Here is a 15,000-nt window from a genome sequence, read left to right as displayed (position 1 = left end):
CATCTCCGTACGAGAAACATTTACGGGAGCCCGCAACCTCTCGTGACGCTTATCGTAGCGACCCTCCTCAGCTCATATCAGCTTCATAAATACCTTCAGGAGTGTGTAAATGTCACTTTGCCATGTGGAAATCAATTAATGTGCAAGAGCAACCATTGAGGATGCATAATAACGGAAAAAAACAATATGACTAATGTAAATAAGGATTGGCCTTTGCCAGTGCATAGAGGTGCGGAAACACTTGATGTAAACCACTCAGCAAGTTTAATTTATCATGAATTAAAGGATCTCTAACCCATCTTCAAGTACGAAATCAATGAAAATGCATAATTCCATCATTATGACTATTTTCCTCTATAGTAACAAAACATAATAAATATTTGATAACAAATGTTACCAATATACAAACACACCTCTTAATAGCCTAATGTAAAATTACATTTAGCATTGGATCCATTTCTTTATGAATAATGATTAAGATGAATGTTACTGGATTGTAACAAATTTCTATCATAATATGAAAATATAACGAAATGCTTGATTTTTTTTTGAGAGACAGATATGAATATATATGTGTGATTTCTTTCCCTCTACATATATGTGTCTATATATATACTATATTCATACATGCATATATACATACAATTCTATATATACGAAAATATATATTATATGTATATATATATATATATATATATATATATATATATATATATATATATATATATATATATATATATATATATATATGTGTGTGTGTGTGTGTGTGTGTGTGTGTGTGTGTGTGTGTGTGTGTGTGTGTGTGTGTGTGTGTGTGTGTGTGTGTGTGTGTGTGTGTGTGTGTATGTATTTTTTTATATAATATATTTTTGCATTTATAGATTAATAGATATATATATGTATATGTGAATGTTTGTATGTATAATGTATATACATACATATACATACAAATGTATGTTTATGAATATATATATATATATATATATATATATATATATATATATATATATATGTGTGTGTGTGTGTGTGTGTGTGTGTGTGTGTGTGTGTGTGTGTGTGTGTGTGTGTGTGTGTGTGTGTGTGTGTGTGGAGAGAGAGAGAGAGAGGGAGAGAGAGAGAGAGAGAGAGAGAGAGAGGGAGAGAGAGAGAGAGAGAGAGAGAGAGAGAGAGAGAGAGAGAGAGAGAGAGAGAGAGAGAGAGAGAGAGAGAGAGATGGGTATAGCCTTAGCTATATGAATATATATAGGTATCAGAATTTATAAGAATATTTATACAGATGGCAATTATCAATAAAAGGTGATGATTCACCAGGTGGTGATATAGAAACTATTTTAAGTAAAACAAATTAGTGTTGCGTCAGTCCAGCGGATAACGCTCTGTGATTGGTCGATTTTTACCCGAGCTAACGCTGATTGGTCGATCGAGCCGTTCTTTTAGGAAATAAAGCCCTACGACACCTAGCGATAGAAAATTCGGTCGTGACGGTTGCGAGACCCCTGCGCTCTCGTTGTTTGGCGTTTGAAAATGGGTCGTAACGTCGCTAGTTGAGAAATCGTTGATAGTTCTCGTAACTGTTACGAGAGACAGCGTTTACGAGAGAGTTTAGTAAATCCGGCCCCAGACCCTCGTCATATCTTATAATCCATCCTTTATCTGCCCCCAAGAGACTTTTCTTACACATCTTCCTATTCCAATTCCCAACTATCATTTTGCCGCCTCCTCACACTCCCTTTATGTCTCGTCTATACTTATCCACCCGAAAACACCTTACCTCATACCTCCCTTTCAAACCACTGTCCCGTGCACAGTTATTCGCAACTTTCATCGCCGTTGGATCACAGTTATCTCAGTTTACTTCTCCTCTTCCCATCCCATTGACTTTGTAGCCTTTGAAACTCTGATTTCCCAACTCCAGCCACCTTTCCTCGTAGTTGGTGATTCCAACTGCCGCCACACTCTGTGGGGGTGATTCTATCACCTCCCACGGCCGATCTATTCTCTTTATTTAGATTTCCATTAGTCAGTTCTAGACCACTTCTCCTATGGTGACAACTTTCCAGTACTTCTATCTCCTACTTCATTTGTACTACTTCCTAATCCCCCACGCTGGTGCTTTGATAGAGCTGACTGGCGTACTTTCACTTCACTCTCTACTATACCCATCCCTCCACCCCCCTTCCCGCCCATTTCAGAGATGCTACAATGTTTTACAAGCACGATCCCAAGAGCTGCCTATACAGCCATTCCTCGAACCTCAAGACCTTATACCTCCAAATGTGTTCCATAGTGGAATTCTGATCCAAAGCGCTTTGCTTAAAACGAGCAACTTGGAACAGATATCGCTACAAACGAGGCGCCCTTTAGCAGCTATCAACCCTGATCTCATTTAAAAGAGCATCTGTCCATCTTCGTCGTACAATCAGAAACAGTAAAACAAATAGCTGGCAAGATTGTCTACATCGTCTACATCTATTTCAGCTGTTTGGCGACGGATCCATAAATTATCAGGCAAACATCCCTCCCATCCAGCCCCCGTCCTCCATATTCGAGATACTCTCATTTCTGATCCTTCCCAAGTAGCTAATGAACTGGGCGACTATTTCAGCCAGGTCATTAGTGGCTCTCACCTTTCCCCACACTTTTCTTCCATTAAGACCATCAAGGAACCCAACCCCATCACCTTCACCCTATCCTCTGGTGTCCTATAATGCTCCTTTTTCTTCTTCTGAACTCAACACTGCATTACAGTCGTGCCGCAACACTCACGAAGGCCCTGATGGTATTTACTATCGTATGCTCCGACACCTCCCATCTTGCTCTCTATCCTTCCTTTTAACTATTTTCAACCACATATGGACGTCAGGAAATTTTCCTTCTCATTGGCGAGAAGCTCTTATTCTACCTCTCTCGAAACCCATTAAATCAGGTACCTTCCCTCAAGATTGCCACTCCATCGCTCTAACTAGCTGCTCGTGCAAGTTACTAGAACGAATGGTTAACTTTCGCTTCATGTGGTATCTTGAATCTCATAATCTCCTCTCTCCTTCCCAATTTGGTTTCCGCCGTGTCCGAAGTACAGCAGACCCCTTGCCCATTTCGAGACATCTATTACATCTGCATTTGCACGCCATGAACCTGTATTAGCCATATTCTTTGACCCAGAAAAGCATATGGTACCACATGGCAGCACCATATTCTCCAACAGTTGTCCTCCCCAGGTATACGTGGAAACATAAAATCTTCATAAAATCTTTCCTCTCCAAACGTACTTTCCCGGTCAGAATTGCCTCTTCCACGTCATCATCCTTTCCTCAATTCGAAGGCGTCCCACAAGGTCATCATCCTTTCCTCAATTCGAAGGCGTCCCACAAGGTCATCATCCTTTCCTCAATTCGAAGGCGTCCCACAAGGTCACCATCCTTTCCTCAATTCGAAGGCGTCCTACAGGTCACCATCCTTTCCTCAATTCGAAGGCGTCCTACAGGTCACCACCCTTTCCTCAATTCGAAGGCGTCCCACAAGGTCATCAACCTTTCTTCAGTTTGAAGGCGACCCATAAGGTCACCATCCTTTCCTCAATTCGAAGGCGTCCTACAGGTCACCATCCTTTCCTCAATTCGAAGGCGTCCCACAGGTCATCAACCTTTCCTCAGTTTGAAGGCGTCCCACAGGTCATCATCCTTTCCTCAGTTTGAATGCGTCCCACAAGGTCATCATCCTTTCCTCAATTCGAAGGCGTCCCACAGGTCATCATCCTTTCCTCAGTTTGAAGGCGTCCCACAGGTCATCATCCTATCCTCAGTTTGAAGGCGTCCCACAGGTCATCATCCTTTCCTCAGTTTGAAGGCGTCCCACAAGGTCATCATCCTTTCCTTAGTTTGAAGGCGTCCCACAAGGTCATCATCCTTTCCTCAGTTTGAAGGCGTCCCACAAGGTCACCATCTTTCCTCAGTTTGAAGGCGTCCCACAAGGTCATCATCCTTTCCTCAGTTTGAAGGCGTCCCACAAGGTCATCATCCTTTCCTCAGTTGGAAGGCGTCCCACAAGGTCATCATCCTTTCCTCAGTTTGAAGGCGTCCCACAAGGTCATCATCCTTTCCTCAGTTTGAAGGCGACCCACAAGGTCATCATCCTTTCCTCAGTTTGAAGGCGTCCCACAAGGTCATCATCCTTTCCTCAGTTTGAAGGCGTCCCACAAGGTCATCATCCTTTCCTCAGTTTGAAGGCGTCCCACAGGTCATCATCCTTTCCTCAGTTTGAAGGCGTCCCACAAGGTCATCATCCTTTCCTCAGTTTGAAGGCGTCCCATAAGGTCATCATCCTTTCCTCAGTTTGAAGGCGTCCCAAGGTCATCATCCTTTCCTCAGTTTGAAGGCGTCCCACAGGTCATCATCCTTTCCTCAGTTTGAAGGCGTCCCACAAGGTCATCATCCTTTCCTCAGTTTGAAGGCGTCCCACAGGTCATCATCCTTTCCTCAGTTTGAAGGCGTCACACAAGGTCATCATCCTTTCCTCAGTTTGAAGGCGACCCACAGGTCATCATCCTTTCCTCGGTTTGAAGGCGACCCATAGGTCATCATCCTTTCCTCAGTTTGAAGGCGTCCCACAAGGTCATCATCCTTTCCTCAGTTTGAAGGCGTCCCACAAGGTCATCATCCTTTCCTCAGTTTGAAGGCGTCCCACAAGGTCATCATCCTTTCCTCAGTTTGAAGGCGACCCACAAGGTCATCATCCTTTCCTCAGTTTGAAGGCGTCCCACAGGTCATCATCCTTTCCTCAGTTTGAAGGCGTCCCACAGGTCATCATCCTTTCCTCAGTTTGAAGGCGTCCCACAAGGTCATCATCCTTTCCTCAGTTTGAAGGCGACCCACAGGTCATCATCCTTTCCTCAGTTTGAAGGCGACCCACAGGTCATCATCCTTTCCTCAGTTTGAAGGCGTCCCACAAGGTCATCATCCTTTCCTCAGTTTGAAGGCGTCCCACAAGGTCATCATCCTTTCCTCAGTTTGAAGGCGTCCCACAAGGTCATCATCCTTTCCTCAGTTTGAAGGCGACCCACAAGGTCATCATCCTTTCCTCAGTTTGAAGGCGACCCACAAGGTCATCATCCTTTCCTCAGTTTGAAGGCGACCCACAAGGTCATCATCCTTTCCTCAGTTTGAAGGCGACCCACAAGGTCATCATCCTTTCCTCAGTTTGAAGGCGACCCACAAGGTCATCATCCTTTCCTCAGTTTGAAGGCATCCCACAGGTCATCATCCTTTCCTCAGTTTGAAGGCATCCCACAGGTCATCATCCTTTCCTCAGTTTGAAGGCGTCCCACAGGTCATCATCCTTTCCTCAGTTTGAAGGCGTCCCACAAGGTCATCATCCTTTCCTCAGTTTGAAGGCATCCCACAGGTCATCATCCTTTCCTCAGTTTGAAGGCATCCCACAGGTCATCGTCCTTTCCTCAGTTTGAAGGCGTCCCACAGGTCATCATCCTTTCCTCAGTTTGAAGGCATCCCACAGGTCATCATCCTTTCCTCAGTTTGAAGGCGTCCCACAAGGTCATCATCCTTTCCTCAGTTTGAAGGCGTCCCATAAGGTCATCATCCTTTCCTCAGTTTGAAGGCATCCCACAGGTCATCATCCTTTCCTCAGTTTGAAGGCATCCCACAGGTCATCATCCTTTCCTCAGTTTGAAGGCGTCCCACAAGGTCATCATCCTTTCCTCAGTTTGAAGGCATCCCACAGGTCATCATCCTTTCCTCAGTTTGAAGGCATCCCACAGGTCATCATCCTTTCCTCAGTTTGAAGGCGTCCCACAGGTCATCATCCTTTCCTCAGTTTGAAGGCGTCCCACAGGTCATCATCCTTTCCTCAGTTTGAAGGCGTCCCACAAGGTCATCATCCTTTCCTCAGTTTGAAGGCGTCCCATAAGGTCATCATCCTTTCCTCAATTCGAAGGCGTCCCACAGGTCATCATCCTTTCCTCAGTTTGAAGGCGTCCCACAAGGTCATCATCCTTTCCTCAGTTGGAAGGCGTCCCACAAGGTCATCATCCTTTCCTCAGTTTGAAGGCGTTCCACAGGTCATCATCCTTTCCTCAATTCGAAGGCGTCCCACAGGTCATCATCCTTTCCTCAGTTTGAAGGCGACCCACAAGGTCATCATCCTTTCCTCAGTTTGAAGGCGTCCCACAGGTCATCATCCTTTCCTCAGTTTGAAGGCGTCCCACAGGTCATCATCCTTTCCTCAGTTTGAAGGCGTCCCACAGGTCATCATCCTTTCCTCAGTTTGAAGGCGTCCCACAAGGTCATCATCCTTTCCTCAGTTTGAAGGCGTCCCACAAGGTCATCATCCTTTCCTCAGTTTGAAGGCGTCCCACAGGTCATCATCCTTTCCTCAGTTTGAAGGCGTCCCACAAGGTCATCATCCTTTCCTCAGTTTGAAGGCGTCCCACAAGGTCATCATCCTTTCCTCAGTTTGAAGGCGTCCCACAAGGTCATCATCCTTTCCTCAGTTTGAAGGCGTCCCACAAGGTCATCATCCTTTCCTCAGTTTGAAGGCGTCCCACAAGGTCATCATCCTTTCCTCAGTTTGAAGGCGTCCCACAAGGTCATCATCCTTTCCTCAGTTTGAAGGAGGTCATCATCCTTTCCTCAGTTCGAAGGCGTCCCACAAGGTCATCATCCTTTCCTCAGTTTGAAGGCGTCCCACAGGTCATCATCCTTTCCTCAGTTTGAAGGCGTCCCACAAGGTCATCATCCTTTCCTCAGTTTGAAGGCGTCCCACAGGTCATCATCCTTTCCTCAGTTTGAAGGCGACCCACAGGTCATCATCCTTTCCTCAGTTTGAAGGCGTCCCACAAGGTCATCATCCTTTCCTCAGTTTGAAGGCGTCCCACAAGGTCATCATCCTTTCCTCAGTTTGAAGGCGTCCCACAAGGTCATCATCCTTTCCTCAGTTTGAAGGCGTCCCACAAGGTCATCATCCTTTCCTCAGTTTGAAGGCGACCCACAAGGTCATCATCCTTTCCTCAGTTTGAAGGCGACCCACAAGGTCATCATCCTTTCCTCAGTTTGAAGGCGTCCCACAAGGTCATCATCCTTTCCTCAGTTTGAAGGCGTCCCACAAGGTCATCATCCTTTCCTCAGTTTGAAGGCGACCCACAAGGTCATCATCCTTTCCTCAGTTTGAAGGCGACCCACAAGGTCATCATCCTTTCCTCAGTTTGAAGGCGTCCCACAAGGTCATCATCCTTTCCTCAGTTTGAAGGCGTCCCACAAGGTCATCATCCTTTCCTCAGTTTGAAGGCGTCCCACAAGGTCATCATCCTTTCCTCAGTTTGAAGGCGTCCCACAAGGTCATCATCCTTTCCTCAGTTTGAAGGCGTCCCACAGGTCATCATCCTTTCCTCAGTTTGAAGGCGTCCCACAAGGTCATCATCCTTTCCTCAGTTTGAAGGCGTCCCACAAGGTCATCATCCTTTCCTCAGTTTGAAGGCGTCCCACAAGGTCATCATCCTTTCCTCAGTTTGAAGGCGTCCCACAAGGTCATCATCCTTTCCTCAGTTTGAAGGCGTCCCACAGGTCATCATCCTTTCCTCAGTTTGAAGGCGTCCCACAAGGTCATCATCCTTTCCTCAGTTTGAAGGCGTCCCACAAGGTCATCATCCTTTCCTCAGTTTGAAGGCGTCCCACAAGGTCATCATCCTTTCCTCAGTTTGAAGGCGTCCCACAAGGTCATCATCCTTTCCTCAATTCGAAGGCGTCCCACAAGGTCATCATCCTTTCCTCAGTTTGAAGGCGTCCCACAAGGTCATCATCCTTTCCTCAGTTTGAAGGCGTCCCACAGGTCATCATCCTTTCCTCAGTTTGAAGGCGTCCCACAAGGTCATCATCCTTTCCTCAGTTTGAAGGCGTCCCACAGGTCATCATCCTTTCCTCAATTCGAAGGTCATCATCCTTTCCTCAGTTTGAAGGCGTCCCACAGGTCATCATCCTTTCCTCAGTTTGAAGGCGTCCCACAAGGTCATCATCCTTTCCTCAGTTTGAAGGCGTCCCACAAGGTCATCATCCTTTCCTCAGTTTGAAGGCGTCCCACAAGGTCATCATCCTTTCCTCAGTTTGAAGGCGTCCCACAAGGTCATCATCCTTTCCTCAGTTTGAAGGCGACCCACAGGTCATCATCCTTTCCTCAGTTTGAAGGCGTCCCACAAGGTCATCATCCTTTCCTCAGTTTGAAGGCGTCCCACAAGGTCATCATCCTTTCCTCAGTTTGAAGGCGTCCCACAGGTCATCATCCTTTCCTCAGTTTGAAGGCGTCCCACAAGGTCATCATCCTTTCCTCAGTTTGAAGGCGTCCCACAAGGTCATCATCCTTTCCTCAGTTTGAAGGCGTCCCACAAGGTCATCATCCTTTCCTCAGTTTGAAGGCGTCCCACAGGTCATCATCCTTTCCTCAGTTTGAAGGCGTCCCACAGGTCATCATCCTTTCCTCAGTTTGAAGGCGACCCACAAGGTCATCATCCTTTCCTCAGTTTGAAGGCGTCCCACAAGGTCATCATCCTTTCCTCAGTTTGAAGGCGTCCCACAAGGTCATCATCCTTTCCTCAGTTTGAAGGCGTCCCACAAGGTCATCATCCTTTCCTCAGTTTGAAGGCGTCCCACAGGTCATCATCCTTTCCTCAATTCGAAGGCGTCCCACAGGTCATCATCCTTTCCTCAGTTTGAAGGCGTCCCACAGGTCATCATCCTTTCCTCAGTTTGAAGGCGTCCCACAGGTCATCATCCTTTCCTCAGTTTGAAGGCGTCCCACAAGGTCATCATCCTTTCCTCAGTTTGAAGGCGTCCCACAAGGTCATCATCCTTTCCTCAGTTTGAAGGCGTCCCACAAGGTCATCATCCTTTCCTCAGTTTGAAGGCGTCCCACAAGGTCATCATCCTTTCCTCAGTTTGAAGGCGTCCCACAAGGTCATCATCCTTTCCTCAGTTTGAAGGCGTCCCACAAGGTCATCATCCTTTCCTCAGTTTGAAGGCGTCCCACAAGGTCATCATCCTTTCCTCAGTTTGAAGGCGTCCCACAAGGTCATCATCCTTTCCTCAGTTTGAAGGCGTCCCACAAGGTCATCATCCTTTCCTCAGTTTGAAGGCGTCCCACAGGTCATCATCCTTTCCTCAGTTTGAAGGCGTCCCACAGGTCATCATCCTTTCCTCAGTTTGAAGGCGTCCCACAAGGTCATCATCCTTTCCTCAGTTTGAAGGCGTCCCACAGGTCATCATCCTTTCCTCAGTTTGAAGGCGTCCCACAAGGTCATCATCCTTTCCTCAGTTTGAAGGCGTCCCACAGGTCATCATCCTTTCCTCAGTTTGAAGGCGTCCCACAAGGTCATCATCCTTTCCTCAGTTTGAAGGCGTCCCACAGGTCATCATCCTTTCCTCAGTTTGAAGGCGTCCCACAGGTCATCATCCTTTCCTCAGTTTGAAGGCGACCCACAAGGTCATCATCCTTTCCTCAGTTTGAAGGCGTCCCACAAGGTCATCATCCTTTCCTCAGTTTGAAGGCGTCCCACAAGGTCATCATCCTTTCCTCAGTTTGAAGGCGTCCCACAAGGTCATCATCCTTTCCTCAGTTTGAAGGCGTCCCACAAGGTCATCATCCTTTCCTCAGTTTGAAGGCGTCCCACAGGTCATCATCCTTTCCTCAGTTTGAAGGCGTCCCACAAGGTCATCATCCTTTCCTCAGTTTGAAGGCGTCCCACAAGGTCATCATCCTTTCCTCAGTTTGAAGGCGTCCCACAAGGTCATCATCCTTTCCTCAGTTTGAAGGCGTCCCACAAGGTCATCATCCTTTCCTCAGTTTGAAGGCGTCCCACAAGGTCATCATCCTTTCCTCAGTTTGAAGGCGACCCACAAGGTCATCATCCTTTCCTCAGTTTGAAGGCGTCCCACAGGTCATCATCCTTTCCTCAGTTTGAAGGCGTCCCACAAGGTCATCATCCTTTCCTCAGTTTGAAGGCGTCCCACAAGGTCATCATCCTTTCCTCAGTTTGAAGGCGTCCCACAAGGTCATCATCCTTTCCTCAGTTTGAAGGCGACCCACAGGTCATCATCCTTTCCTCAGTTTGAAGGCGTCCCACAAGGTCATCATCCTTTCCTCAGTTTGAAGGCGTCCCACAGGTCATCATCCTTTCCTCAGTTTGAAGGCGTCCCACAAGGTCATCATCCTTTCCTCAGTTTGAAGGCGTCCCACAGGTCATCATCCTTTCCTCAGTTTGAAGGCGTCCCACAAGGTCATCATCCTTTCCTCAGTTTGAAGGCGTCCCACAGGTCATCATCCTTTCCTCAGTTTGAAGGCGTCCCACAAGGTCATCATCCTTTCCTCAGTTTGAAGGCGTCCCACAAGGTCATCATCCTTTCCTCAGTTTGAAGGCGTCCCACAAGGTCATCATCCTTTCCTCAGTTTGAAGGCGACCCACAAGGTCATCATCCTTTCCTCAGTTTGAAGGCGTCCCACAAGGTCATCATCCTTTCCTCAGTTTGAAGGCGTCCCACAAGGTCATCATCCTTTCCTCAGTTTGAAGGCGTCCCACAAGGTCATCATCCTTTCCTCAGTTTGAAGGCGTCCCACAGGTCATCATCCTTTCCTCAGTTTGAAGGCGTCCCACAGGTCATCATCCTTTCCTCAGTTTGAAGGCGTCCCACAAGGTCATCATCCTTTCCTCAGTTTGAAGGCGACCCACAAGGTCATCATCCTTTCCTCAGTTTGAAGGCGTCCCACAGGTCATCATCCTTTCCTCAGTTTGAAGGCGTCCCACAAGGTCATCATCCTTTCCTCAGTTTGAAGGCGTCCCACAAGGTCATCATCCTTTCCTCAGTTTGAAGGCGACCCACAAGGTCATCATCCTTTCCTCAGTTTGAAGGCGACCCACAAGGTCATCATCCTTTCCTCAGTTTGAAGGCGACCCACAAGGTCATCATCCTTTCCTCAGTTTGAAGGCGACCCACAAGGTCATCATCCTTTCCTCAGTTTGAAGGCGACCCACAAGGTCATCATCCTTTCCTCAGTTTGAAGGCGACCCACAAGGTCATCATCCTTTCCTCAGTTTGAAGGCGTCCCACAGGTCATCATCCTTTCCTCAATTCGAAGGCGACCCACAAGGTCATCATCCTTTCCTCAGTTTGAAGGCGACCCACAAGGTCATCATCCTTTCCTCAGTTTGAAGGCGTCCCACAGGTCATCATCCTTTCCTCAGTTTGAAGGCGACCCACAGGTCATCATCCTTTCCTCAGTTTGAAGGCGTCCCACAAGGTCATCATCCTTTCCTCAGTTTGAAGGCGTCCCACAAGGTCATCATCCTTTCCTCAGTTTGAAGGCGTCCCACAAGGTCATCATCCTTTCCTCAGTTTGAAGGCGTCCCACAAGGTCATCATCCTTTCCTCAGTTTGAAGGCGTCCCACAGGTCATCATCCTTTCCTCAGTTTGAAGGCGTCCCACAAGGTCATCATCCTTTCCTCAGTTTGAAGGCGTCCCACAAGGTCATCATCCTTTCCTCAGTTTGAAGGCGTCCCACAAGGTCATCATCCTTTCCTCAGTTTGAAGGCGACCCACAGGTCATCATCCTTTCCTCAGTTTGAAGGCGTCCCACAGGTCATCATCCTTTCCTCAGTTTGAAGGCGACCCACAGGTCATCATCCTTTCCTCAGTTTGAAGGCGTCCCACAGGTCATCATCCTTTCCTCAGTTTGAAGGCGTCCCACAAGGTCATCATCCTTTCCTCAGTTTGAAGGCGACCCACAGGTCATCATCCTTTCCTCAGTTTGAAGGCGTCCCACAAGGTCATCATCCTTTCCTCAGTTTGAAGGCGTCCCACAGGTCATCATCCTTTCCTCAGTTTGAAGGCGTCCCACAGGTCATCATCCTTTCCTCAGTTTGAAGGCGTCCCACAAGGTCATCATCCTTTCCTCAGTTTGAAGGCGTCCCACAGGTCATCATCCTTTCCTCAGTTTGAAGGCGTCCCACAAGGTCATCATCCTTTCCTCAGTTTGAAGGCGTCCCACAAGGTCATCATCCTTTCCTCAGTTTGAAGGCGACCCACAAGGTCATCATCCTTTCCTCAGTTTGAAGGCGTCCCACAGGTCATCATCCTTTCCTCAGTTTGAAGGCGACCCACAAGGTCATCATCCTTTCCTCAGTTTGAAGGCGTCCCACAGGTCATCATCCTTTCCTCAGTTTGAAGGCGTCCCACAAGGTCATCATCCTTTCCTCAGTTTGAAGGCGTCCCACAAGGTCATCATCCTTTCCTCAGTTTGAAGGCGTCCCACAGGTCATCATCCTTTCCTCAGTTTGAAGGCGTCCCACAGGTCATCATCCTTTCCTCAGTTTGAAGGCGTCCCACAGGTCATCATCCTTTCCTCAGTTTGAAGGCGTCCCACAGGTCATCATCCTTTCCTCAGTTTGAAGGCGTCCCACAAGGTCATCATCCTTTCCTCAATTCGAAGGCGTCCCACAAGGTCATCATCCTTTCCTCAGTTTGAAGGCGTCCCACAGGTCATCATCCTTTCCTCAGTTTGAAGGCGTCCCACAAGGTCACCATCCTTTCCTCAATTCGAAGGCGTCCTACAGGTCATCATCCTTTCCTCAGTTTGAAGGCGACCCACAAGGTCATCATCCTTTCCTCAGTTTGAAGGCGTCCCACAAGGAAGTGTGCTTAGCACCACTTTATTCATTCTTGCTGTGAATGACATTGTCTCAGCCCTGCCACCAGGAGCCCGGGCATCACTATATGTTGATGACTTAACCATCTACGCATTTGGCACATCCATACCAGATCTGTGTTAATTCCTTCACTCTACAATAACATCAGTTTCTTCTTGGGCCACTAACCATGGCTTTCGCTTTTCGCCTCCAAGTCTTTCTCCATCCTTTTCTCTCTTCCACGTACAGGTCCCCAACCCCCACTCTTCTTATATTATGCTCCATTCCAAAACTGTTATTCTGGCAAATTCCTAGGCGTTATATTTGATTCCAAATTGTCCTGGCGAGACCATATCTTGTACATTAAAGAAAAAGCTTAACGCCGCCTCCGAATCTTACAATTTTTTTCCCACATCTTCTAGGGCTCGGATCACAAAACTCTCCTCCATCTTCTTGTTACCTTGATCCTCTCCACTCTAGATTATGGATGCCATATCTACTCCTCTGCCTCAACCTCCCTTCTTGCTCACCTTAATACAATCCACCACAGCGGTCTCCGCTTAGCCCTAGGCGCCTTCCGCTCCTCTCCAGCTGAGAGTCTGTATACTGAGTCTGGCATGCCGTCCCTCTCTCGACGTCGAGCCCTTCTCTCTCTCCGATGCTATGCTCGATTCCACCAGCTTTCCCCTACGAAACTATCCCACAATCCCTGCTTCCTATCTTTACTTCTTCACGTTTACTTACTCCTTTCTCCGTAGGCATGGATACCCTCCTCTCCCATTCCCATTCCTCCTTTCTCACCTCCGACCTCTCCCGTTTTCTGTCCATTCCATTCCTCCATGGCTTATGCTTCACCCCTGTATTTGATCCTCTGCCCGCGCCTCTGCTTTTCCACACCTATCCTCCCTTCACCGACCTCCCAACATATCAGACATCCTTACAAAATCCCACAGCTTCTGCCTTGACAACCTGTTCTCCTTCCTCAGACGCATGGATGTCCTTCCCTTGATCTAATCCCCTTACCTAAACCACCATAACCCATTTCCTCATCAACTCCCTCACCCATCTTTAACCTTTCAACATTAGATAGTTGACGCATAGCAACTATCACCTGCCATCACCCTTCACCATACCTTCTTATAGTGCTATATGACCTTATATGTCTAGCACATTTATTTTGCTTTTAACCATTACCCTCCAATAGCTTTCTTTTACGGCCTCGGGTTTATTTTATCTCTTAATAGTTAAATAAGTTTTACATTTATATTTATTAATTTTATTTTAATTTATATCATTTAAAAGTATTTTGTGACAAGACACACGAGTTCATAAAAGCTAGTCTTGCCGCTGATCACTCTCTTGGGTTGTTTGGTTGTCCGGTCAGCAGTGTGTGGTTGGCGGGGCGTCTCCTTGGTGTTTCTGTTGTGCTGCAAAAGAGAGAGAGAGAGAGAGAGAGAGAGAGAGAGAGAAGGAGAGAGAAGGAGAGAGAGAGATAGAGATAGATAGAGAGAGAGAGAGAGAGAGAGAGAGAGAGAGAGAGAGAGTATTTTCATTCTTTGTAAGAGGACATATAGGATGTGATATATGAATTGTACATTTTGAGAATATACAGACTGAGGGGATCTCAGGTTTTCCTTTGGACTTTTTGGTTTCGTTTTTATCCTTGGTTTGTTTAGTTCTTTTACTTTTTATTTCCTTCTATTTTGGTTTTAAAGAAGGATGGACATTTTTAGAACAAAGAAACACACATGATAAAATGGGAAAAAGTTCATTATAATTATGATCAAATATGAAAGAATTTTCAATTAAATTAATTCAAATCTTGCCTTATACTTAAGTAAGAGGGGCAGGTTATGCTGTAATGCACGCATGCTGCCACTTTTAAAACGGCTACCCTGTTCGAGAGTCAGTCTGCAAAACCCGCGTTGTGGCAACCAAGGATACAATACACCAGAGGTCGGCAACCTTTGGCACGAGTGCCAGACTTGGCACACAGAGCGCTTGTCTATGGCACACTATGTGATTCAGAGAAGCAAAGAAAAAAGTTAAACAGCAAAATAATATGAGAGAGAGAGAGAGAGAGAGAGAGAGAGAGAGAGAGAGAGAGAGAGAGAGAGAGAGAGAGAGAGAGAGAGAGAGAGAGAGAGAGAGAGAGAGAGAGAGAGAGAGTCTTATTATTGTGGTCAGTTCAATTTTAAAATCGCGAAATATTGGAAACTACTGCGAATGATCATACAGACTCTATATTAAGTTCCCTGACACCACTGTCTGATAAATTCAGTTGCATGAAGACAGTGGTGAGTGTAAATCTAAAATCATA

This window comes from Penaeus vannamei, chromosome 37 (genome assembly GCF_042767895.1).
Source record: "Penaeus vannamei isolate JL-2024 chromosome 37, ASM4276789v1, whole genome shotgun sequence".
Lineage (NCBI taxonomy): Eukaryota > Metazoa > Arthropoda > Malacostraca > Decapoda > Penaeidae > Penaeus > Penaeus vannamei.
This window is presented reverse-complemented; position numbering follows the sequence as displayed.